Source organism: Papio anubis, chromosome 11 (genome assembly GCF_008728515.1).
Source record: "Papio anubis isolate 15944 chromosome 11, Panubis1.0, whole genome shotgun sequence".
NCBI classification, from domain to species: Eukaryota; Metazoa; Chordata; class Mammalia; order Primates; family Cercopithecidae; genus Papio; species Papio anubis.
Window position 1 is genome coordinate 118,016,937 of NC_044986.1, and position 9,373 is coordinate 118,026,309.

The window sequence follows — 9,373 nt, forward strand, 5'->3', positions numbered from 1 at the left end:
AAGTGGGAGGATTGCTTGAGCCCAGGAGGTTGAGGCTACAGTGAACTGTGATTGTGCCACTGCACTCCAGTCTGAGGGACAGAGTGAGAAACAATTTAGATAGTATAACTACAGAGTGTAAATAATTAAATTCGTGTTATGGATATGTATGTAAACATGAATATAGATTATATAGATAGAGATCTGCATCAAATGCAACTTTATCCTTGGGATCTTTTATAGTTCAATTAAAGGCCATTTTATTAGGTCTATGCTGGTGTTTTAACAGGTATCTTCATGCTAGTCTCACAAACAGCCCTGACGGATACTAATATCAGAGGAGCAACATTGCAGATTCAAGAATTTAACCATAAGCAATAATGGCAACCTTGCCTTCAAACCACTGTCATTACAATGATAGCTCTAATTTGCATCCTTATAATTTGTTCAATTCTTTTCCAGGAGGATTACATTTTACATGCAGCTAAAAATTGAATCCTGCAGGGTGTAGTGGCTCACACCTGTAATCGCAGGACTTTGGAAGCCAAGGTGGGAGGATCACTTGAGTCCAGGAGTTCAAAACCAGCCTGGGTAACATAGTGAGACCCTGTCTCTACAAAAAGTAAAGAAATTAGAAAAGCAAGAGTAGAGAGCAGATGTAAAGAGAGAAAAGAAGGAAGGAAGGAAGTGAAGGAATCGCTTGAAGGAAGGAAGGCAGAGGTTGCAGTGCGCTGAGATCACGCCACTGCACTCCAGCCTGGGTGACGGAGCAAGATGCTGTCTCAGAAAAAAAAAAAAATTAGCCAGGCATGGTGATACACACCTGTAGTCCCAACTACTCAAGAGGCTAAGATGGGAGGATTGCTTGAGCCCAGGAGGCAGAGGATGCAGTGAGCCAAGATAGCGACACTGCACTCCAGCCTGGGCCACAAAGCGAGACCCTGCCTCAAGAAAGAAAAGAAAAGAAAAGTAGGGCCACAAAAAAAGTGAGCAATGAGTTTTCTTGAAATAAATTAGCCCTCACATGTGGCATAGCAGTGGACTCAGAAGTTAGAGGTGATGAGTAAGAAGACTCAGTGAAGGGAAGACTGAGAGAGAACATCTGAAAAGTAAAAAAGAAAAGAAGTGTCTTGAAAATCTTACCATGTGTTATGCAATGGATACGGGGTTTTACATAAATTGACTAGTAGTTCAAATGCTGGTTCTTCAGGGAATATTACTTGAGTTGTACAGTACACACACACACACAAAATACATGCCCAACGGTTATGTCTCCATAGGAGGGTTCCAAATTGCTTTTGGTTTTTGTTTTGTTTTATTTTATTTTTTGAGACAGAGACTCACTCTGTCTCTCAGGCTGGAGTGCAGGGTCGCAATCTCAGCTCACTGCAGCCTCGACCTCCTAGGCTCAAGCTATCCTGCCTCAGCCTGCTAAGTAGCTGGAACTACAGATGTGCACCACCATGCCTAGCTATTTTTTTTTTTTTTTTTTTTTTTTTTTTTAGAGATGGGGTCTTGCTATGTTACCCAGGCTGGTCTCAAACTCCTGGGCTCAAGCAGTCTGCCTGCCTTGACTTCCCAAAGTGCTGGGATCACAGGTGTGACCCATACATTAATAATATGTTTTTTACTACTAAATATATGGTAAATTATAATAATGGTAAAAGTGCACTCCTTCAAATATATTTGAAGTACACAAAAGTAGGAAATCCTGATTCTACAAATACAAGTTCTGGGTACAAATTTTTTCAGTGCTACAGGACAGTATCTTAAGCATGTTTCTGATTTGTTACCGTTTTCTTAGATGGGTCTTTTCAGGCCCTTGGCACTGCTCTGTGGGTGGATACATAGTTGCTACATGTGCAAATACAGTACACCTGAGGACAAAGCTTATCAAATCACATCAGCTCCTAGGTGGGTCTGTTACCTGTTAAATTCACACAAGAACATCATTGCTCAACCCTGTACCCTTGCGTCTTTCTTAAACCAGTTTGGCTTTAATTGCATTGTATCTAATAAAAGGTGTATCTACTCAACATTTACTTGGAGTGCTCTAAAAGAAGACTTTTCATTTCAGTCGTATTCTGGTTTAATTCTGTCTCTCAGGAAATAAGGAGTCTTCTTCAAGATAACCAATATTGTTTGCGTTCTAAATCTCCTGCTCTCTGTGACAAACCCTACTCAGTCAGCTAGAATTAGGGAAAACTACTAGGAACGCATTCTGCCCTAAAGGCAGTTTTAAATGTAGGTGGGCTTACCCCCTGAATTCAAGGTGTGATGTGGGTGGGCTAATCCCCTGAATTCAAGGTGTGTCGTGATTCTTATGCTGTTTGTCCATGAATGTGGGTGCTAAGGGCTAAGGACTAAACAGGAAAGGAATGACACGCATAGTATTTTCCTAGTTAGTCGGAGTTATAGAATTTAGAAACGGAAAGAATTTCAGATATTTATCTAGACTGATTCTCTCATTTCCAGGTGAGAAACCTGCCCACAAAGGCTATGACTGACTCACATTCACACAATACATTAGGAAAATCAATCCTTCTCTCTGCATCAAGAGAGTGAATTTTTAAAAGATAAATGATATAGAAAATACCCTCCCCCAAAGTTGTTTCATAGAGAGTTATGTTTAATACTCTAGTGAAAATAAAGCAATTATTTAAAAACAAAAAACTGGGAGACTTCCCCACAGTGAATGTTTACTCCCTTTATTTATTTATTGTCCCACTGAAACTTAATTTTTAAATGTTTTCTTATGAAAAATCTTAAATGTATACAATAACAGTAAATGGTCAAGTGAGCCCTTGGGTACATGTCAAGGGTCATCACTTATCAAACCACTACCAATCTTGTTTAATCTAAACTCTCCGCTTCCATCTCATTATTTTTGAACTGGATATCAGACTTTCTTGTCATTTCATCTGTAAACATTTCAGAGTGTTTCTCCAAAAGATAAGGATTCTTTTTATTACGTATAACCATAATACCATTTTCACTCATAAAACTTTAACAATAACTCCTTAATTTAAATAGATTTTTTAAATTTACATAAATTATCCTTGACCTTAGCATTGTGACATACTACTAAAATTTGATAAATACTGTTCCACTGATTTGTTCATTCAACAAATAGTGGGCAGGCACGGTGGTTCAGGCCTATAATCCCAGCACTTTGGGAGGTCAAGGCCAGTGGATTACTTGAGCTCAGGAGTTTGAGACCAGCCTGAGCAATATGGTGAAACCCTGTCTCTACAAAAAATACAAAAATTAACCAGATGTGGTAGCATGCACCTGTAGTCCCAACTACTTGGGAGGCTGAGATGGGAGAATGGCCTGAGCTAGGGGAGGTCGAGGCTGCAGTGGGCCGTGATTATATCACTGCACTCCAGCCTGGGTTATAGAATGGAGCCTTATCTCAAAAAAAAAAAAAAAAAAAAAATCAAATACTTAGTGAGCATTTATAAAAACACCCACACATGTTTTATTTGCATGGAAGGCTGGGGAGGAGGCCTAGATTCTCACTTCTTGAAAGAGACTAGAGAATGGAAGGAGAAAGAATTCTGGAATGAGGCACAGTTGAGTTAATAGCTCAGTCTCAGTCCTTATTGAATGTGTGAACACAAGCAAATTTCTCAATCTCTCAAAGCCTCACTTTGCTTATCTGTAAAATGGAGATAATGATGCCTATTAGCAGAGCTACTAGGAGGGCTAAATGAGATTAGATACATAAGGTTACAGAGCCCAGCACAAGTCAACACTCAAAAAATAGCTGCTCTTTTTCTCTCAGAGATGTTTGAAAGATTGAGTTACTAATATTTGTTCAACCAGATTTATTAGCTTTAATTAATTAATTGGATATGTATTTTAAGGCTCATTGTTCTCTGAGTTGTACACACAATGCTTTAAAATAACTAAAAGGTCTATTCTCACTTATGGTTTTTGTTTGTTTGCTTTTAACTTATTTTTTAGAGACAGGGTCTTGCTCTGTCACCCAGTCTGGAGTACAGTGGAACCATCATAGCTTGCTATAAGCCTCAACCTCTCAGGCTCAAGCAATCCTCATATCTCAGCCTCCTGAGACGCTAAGATTACAGGTGCATGCCACCACATTTGGCTGATTTTCATATTTTATTTCAGAGATGGGATTTCACTATGTTGCCCAGGCTGGTTTCGAACTCCTGGCCCCAAGCAATCCTTCTACCTCAGCTTCCCAAAGTGCTAGGATTACCAGCATGAGCCACTGCATCTGGCCCATTTCTCACTTATGAAAACTGAAAGCCAGCGTGTCAATGGCCAGAGAGGTCCAAGAATGATCAGAGATTTGTTAAACACTGTCAGGTCCAACAAATAACATTTGATGACTTAATGAGTGAATGAGGAAATCTCCTTTTCCTCAATATCTTCAAGAAAAAAAATCCTTATCCACATAGAACAATTCAAAAGGCTTAAATGATGTTTCCTTTTGGACTTTTTACTGTGCACTTTTTCAATACATGGTCCTATTATTAAGGGGACAAGTTTTTATTCTAGGTAACTCGTGAAAGCAAGCTATTGTTCTGAGATTTAATACTAGAACATTGCCCAACTGGCTTTTACCTTTGATGAAGATGTAATCTCAGTTCATAATTCAGCATTCATGTAGCACTAATTGCTAATAAACCCTTTACTGTGTACTGTTCGTTGTTTTATTAGTGTATTAGTCCATTTCCACACTGCTACAAAGATACTGCCCAAGACTGGGTAATTTATAAAGGAAAGAGGTTTAATTGACTCACAGTTCTGCATGGCTGGTGAGGCCTCAGGAACCTTACAATCATGGCAGAAGGAGAAGCAGTCACGTCTTCCATGGCGACAGGAGAGAGAAAGGAGCAAGAGCAGAGAAAAACTGTCTTATAAAACCATCCGGTCTTGTGAGAATGCACTCACTATCAAGAGAACAGCATGGGGGAAACTATCTCCATGATCCAATCACCTCCCTCGGTCAACATGGGGGAATTACAACAATTTGAGACAAGATTTAGGTGGGGACAGAAAGCCAAACCTTGTCAATTAGACTTTTCTCAATGCACTCCTCTAAGGTAAGCCACTATTATTATCCTAACTTGGTAAACAAAGAAACTGAGGCACAGAAAATTTAAATAATTTGTGTCAGGTAAGGAGATGCGTCACTGCATAGAACTTTTCAGCAGATCTCACCAAGCTAAGCGCTGAACACACGAGGCCATTAAACACAGTGGTACTCTGACACCCCTGTGTCACGGTCGTCTCTGGGGCACACCTCTCCCACTAGCTTGGTTGTACTTCCACTGTAGTTCATTTTTGCAGCCCCCATTGCTAACACATACTGGCCATACAGTAGGTGCTTAATCAGTGGTTGAATAATTGATTATTTTAAATGAGTTTTAGAATAGTGTCTGGCTCTGTCACCCAGGCTGGAGTGCAGTAGTGCGATCATAGCTCACTGCAACCTAAAACTCTTGGGCTCAAGGGATCCCCCTACCTTGAAAGACGTTTGTTGAGAATCTACCAAGTGCTGCGTGATGTGCCTGGAGCTGTACATAAATTGACTAGTATTTCAAATGCTAGTTCTCTGGGGAATATTTCAGGAGTTATACAGTACACACACACACACACAGAAAATGTACATACCCAAAGTTATGTATCTGTAGGAAGATCACAGATTTTGATTTGTTTGGGCTCCTTGCTTTTCTCCTTTTTTCTTTCTTCCTTTCTTTCTTTCTTTCAGACAGAATCTTACTCTGTCACCCAGGCTGGAGTGCAGTGGCATGATACGGGTTCATTGTAGCCTTGATCTCCTGGGCTCATGCAATCCTTCCACCTCAGCCTTCCGAGTAGCTGGAACTGCAGGTACATACCACCACACCTGGCTTTTTTTTTTTTTTTTTTTTTTTTGGTAGAAGTGGGGTCTCTCCATGTTGCCCTGGCTGGTCTTGAACTCCTGGGCTCAAGCAATCCTCCCAAAGTGCTGTGATTACAGGCGTAGGCCCCTGCACCCGGCCATGGTTGAATAATTGAGATATGGTGCCCACTGAACTGACTGCCCCAGTGAGGTACACAACAAGATGCTCTGCTAATACCTTCCGGGAGTCAAAGGCACGCCCGTCAGCCCATTCTCCATTTGTGGCTTAGATGCCACTCTCTCCTGCCTTCTTAGGAAGCACCTATTCTTGATTAGTTCGTTTCTCTCTTTTCAAGTCCACAGTTCCTCTTCTTCCAGATCCTTCCATTACCATTAATGCTCGAGCCTCTTCATCATCTCTACGGATCACATGGATTTGGAGAGTTTAAAGAAACTGAGCTTCAATTACACACATCCTCCAGAGACTGCCGCTTTTCCCTTTACCCCTTCCGGACCTTCCACCTCCATTTCCAGCCCAGCCCAGCTTCCATTCCCACCCTCCAACTGCAGAGGTTCTCAACAGCCACCAGAGCTACATGGATCTCACGTTACAAAATCCCCTGGTAGTTGCTTTAATGCTCAAACCTTCCACACAGTGACCCCATCCTCTCCAGTCATCCTCCTCTCTGCCGCCACCCGACCCATCCCCCTTGCCAGATTATTCTGCTTGACTGGGTGATTAAATGGTAGAGATTCTGAAAAGACTCTCTTCTCCTCTCCTCCTATACTCTTTCCCTCTGCAATCTCAGCCATGCCCGTGGTCTGTTTGCCAGATGAATATCGATAGATCAGCGACTTCCCAAATGACATCTCCAGCCCAGACCTCTTCTTGGCGTTCTGGAACCATCCATCGAAGTACCCATCCAATGACTGTACCCTTCAACCTTCCTGTTCCTGAGACCTCCCCCAAAATGCCGGATTCTCCTCTCTGGACATGGTCTTCCCCTCTGTTTCAGGAAATAGAAAGACAACCTGTCCATTTGCAGAAGCCAGAAACCTAGGGATCCCTTTTGTTCCCTCTCTCCACGCCCACGCATTTCAAGTCATTCACCAAGCCCCAACAATATCACTTCCTGAAACTCTTCCGGTGTGCCCACATCCCTTTCCGACCCTCCCTTAGACCCTAATTTTTCTTTCTCTCCAGACTCACTCTTTCTTTCTTTCTCTCTCTCTCTTTCTTTTTCCTTTTTTTTTTTTTTTTTTTTTGTTTGTTTGTTTTCTTGTTTTTTTGTTTTTGAGACAGAATCTTGCTCTGTCTCCCAGGCTGGAGTACAATGGCATGATCTCAGCTGACTACGACCTCTGCCTCTTGGATTCAAGTGGTCTCATGCCTCAGCCTCCCAAGTAGCTGGGATTGCAGGTACCTGCCACCACACCCCAGCTAACTTTTGTATTTTTAGTAGAGACGGGGTTTCACCATATTGGCCAGGCTGGTCTGGAACTCCTGACCTTAGGTGATCTGCCCACCATAGAGATGGGGTTTTGACACTCTTGCTCAGCCCTCTCCCAACTCCAATCCACACTCCACAGAGTAGGTAGAAAACACTACCCTGACCTTGTAACACATATGCCTCCCTTAAAATCCCTCCAGTGTCTGCCCCTTGCTTTGAGAATAAAGACCTAAATCTTCAGCATGGCCCATTAGGTTTACAGGAGTCGGCCTCTATATCCACCTGCAATGTCATTCCCTGGCACTCTCGCCTTGAACGTCTGTCTTCCATCCTCTGACCTTCCCCCAGGTTCTTAATTGTGAAGTGTACCTTTCCCCTCAGGACTTGACCTATGCTGTTCCCCCTCCTAAAGACCTTTCCTAACAACCAGCGACCTTCAGATAATAAACAAAATACATTAGATCAAAAAACAGCTCAAATATCTCCTCAGGGAAGGCTTTTACGATGTAATCTCCCAGATTAAATCAAGTCCCATAGTCTCCGTGACATGGAGTTTTTCCAAAGAAATGAAACTTTCATGGGATTCCGTGAAATGACATGCCAGAATAACAACGTAATCCCATTATGTTGTTTCTATGAACAGAGTTCCAATAACCAAATATTATCCCTGAAACAGACTTTAAGTTCCTTCAATTCAACTGCACCCCACCTGGCTTCCACAGTGCTCTGGTGATTAAAGCAACTAAGGAAAAGGCCCATCGGCAGGACTTCGCATTCCTTCACCCCTGTTTCACCTCTGTCTTCATCAGAAAACTACTGTTATAGGGAGCCTCTCTGTACCTATTCTGGCTCAGGAGCTGCCCAATTTAAAAAAAAAAAAAAAGGAAAAAGAAAACTCTACTATTATAAATTGTGATTCCATAGAATATTCTGCAGGAGGAAATGGTTTAGCTATTAAAAGAGATTTGAAATACATCGGTCTAACCCGGCTATTTCACAGTCTAAACTGGGAGGTTGAGTCCTGCAAACAGAAAATGACTCACACCAAGACCCAAAGCTAATTAATTGCAAGGTCACGGTCGCATTCCAGGGAATCTGTGCAAAATGGTCAGGTGGCAACCTGGAGAAGAGCTGCCAGCAGGGCCACTGGCCAGAAGTGTAAAATGAGTGAGTTGTTCATTGCGAAGATGAGCCAGTAGGTTGAGATACAGGGCGTGGAACACATTGTGAAATAAAAGTCAGATATAAACAATTCTGGAGATGATATGTGAATCTTATTTTACTGGCTGTCATTTTCAAGATTACAAAACCCCAAACTAATTTTCTCCTTCAGCCTTTGTTGATACAAAGATGTACGTATCTCAAGTATCTAGCCTTATCTCAGTAATTACAATAAATATTATGACAAACAACAACTTAACAAATTTTCCTTAGGCCTTATACTATCAATGTCTCCTGGATCCAAAAAAAAAAAGCAGATGGATTGAAAACCCATCATGATAAGGTGCTATCACTAGCTAGTTCAAATGGCTAGAGTACCTGGGCCTTGCAATGCGTCTCTTTTCCATAGCTAACTGCTCCCTAATTGTTGGCCAACAGACGCACCACTGGGTCACTGACTACCAAATGCTACTCGATCATTCTTCAAGATCAGCATCTCATTATACTGTCTTCACTGTGGTCTCCCCTCTGACTTCTTGTAGGTTTTAGTAGCCATAGTATTCACTTGGTGTCCGGGCACAGGGGCTCATGCCTGTAATCCCAGCAATTTGAGAGGCCGAGGAGGAAGGATCACTTGAAGCCAGGAATCTGACAACAGATGGGGCCCACAAAGCGAGACTGTGTCTCTACAAAACAAAATAAAATCAATTAGCCAAGCATGGTGGTGCATACCTGTAGTCCCAGCTACTTGAAAGGCTGAAATGGGAGGATCACTTGAGCCCAGGAGGTCGAGGCTATAGTGAGTCATGATTGCACCACCGCACTCTAGTCTGGGCAACAGACCCTGTCTCAGAAGACAAAACAAAATAAAACAAAGTATTCACTGGGCATTTATCTTAGGATACTCTGCATTGTTATTTAA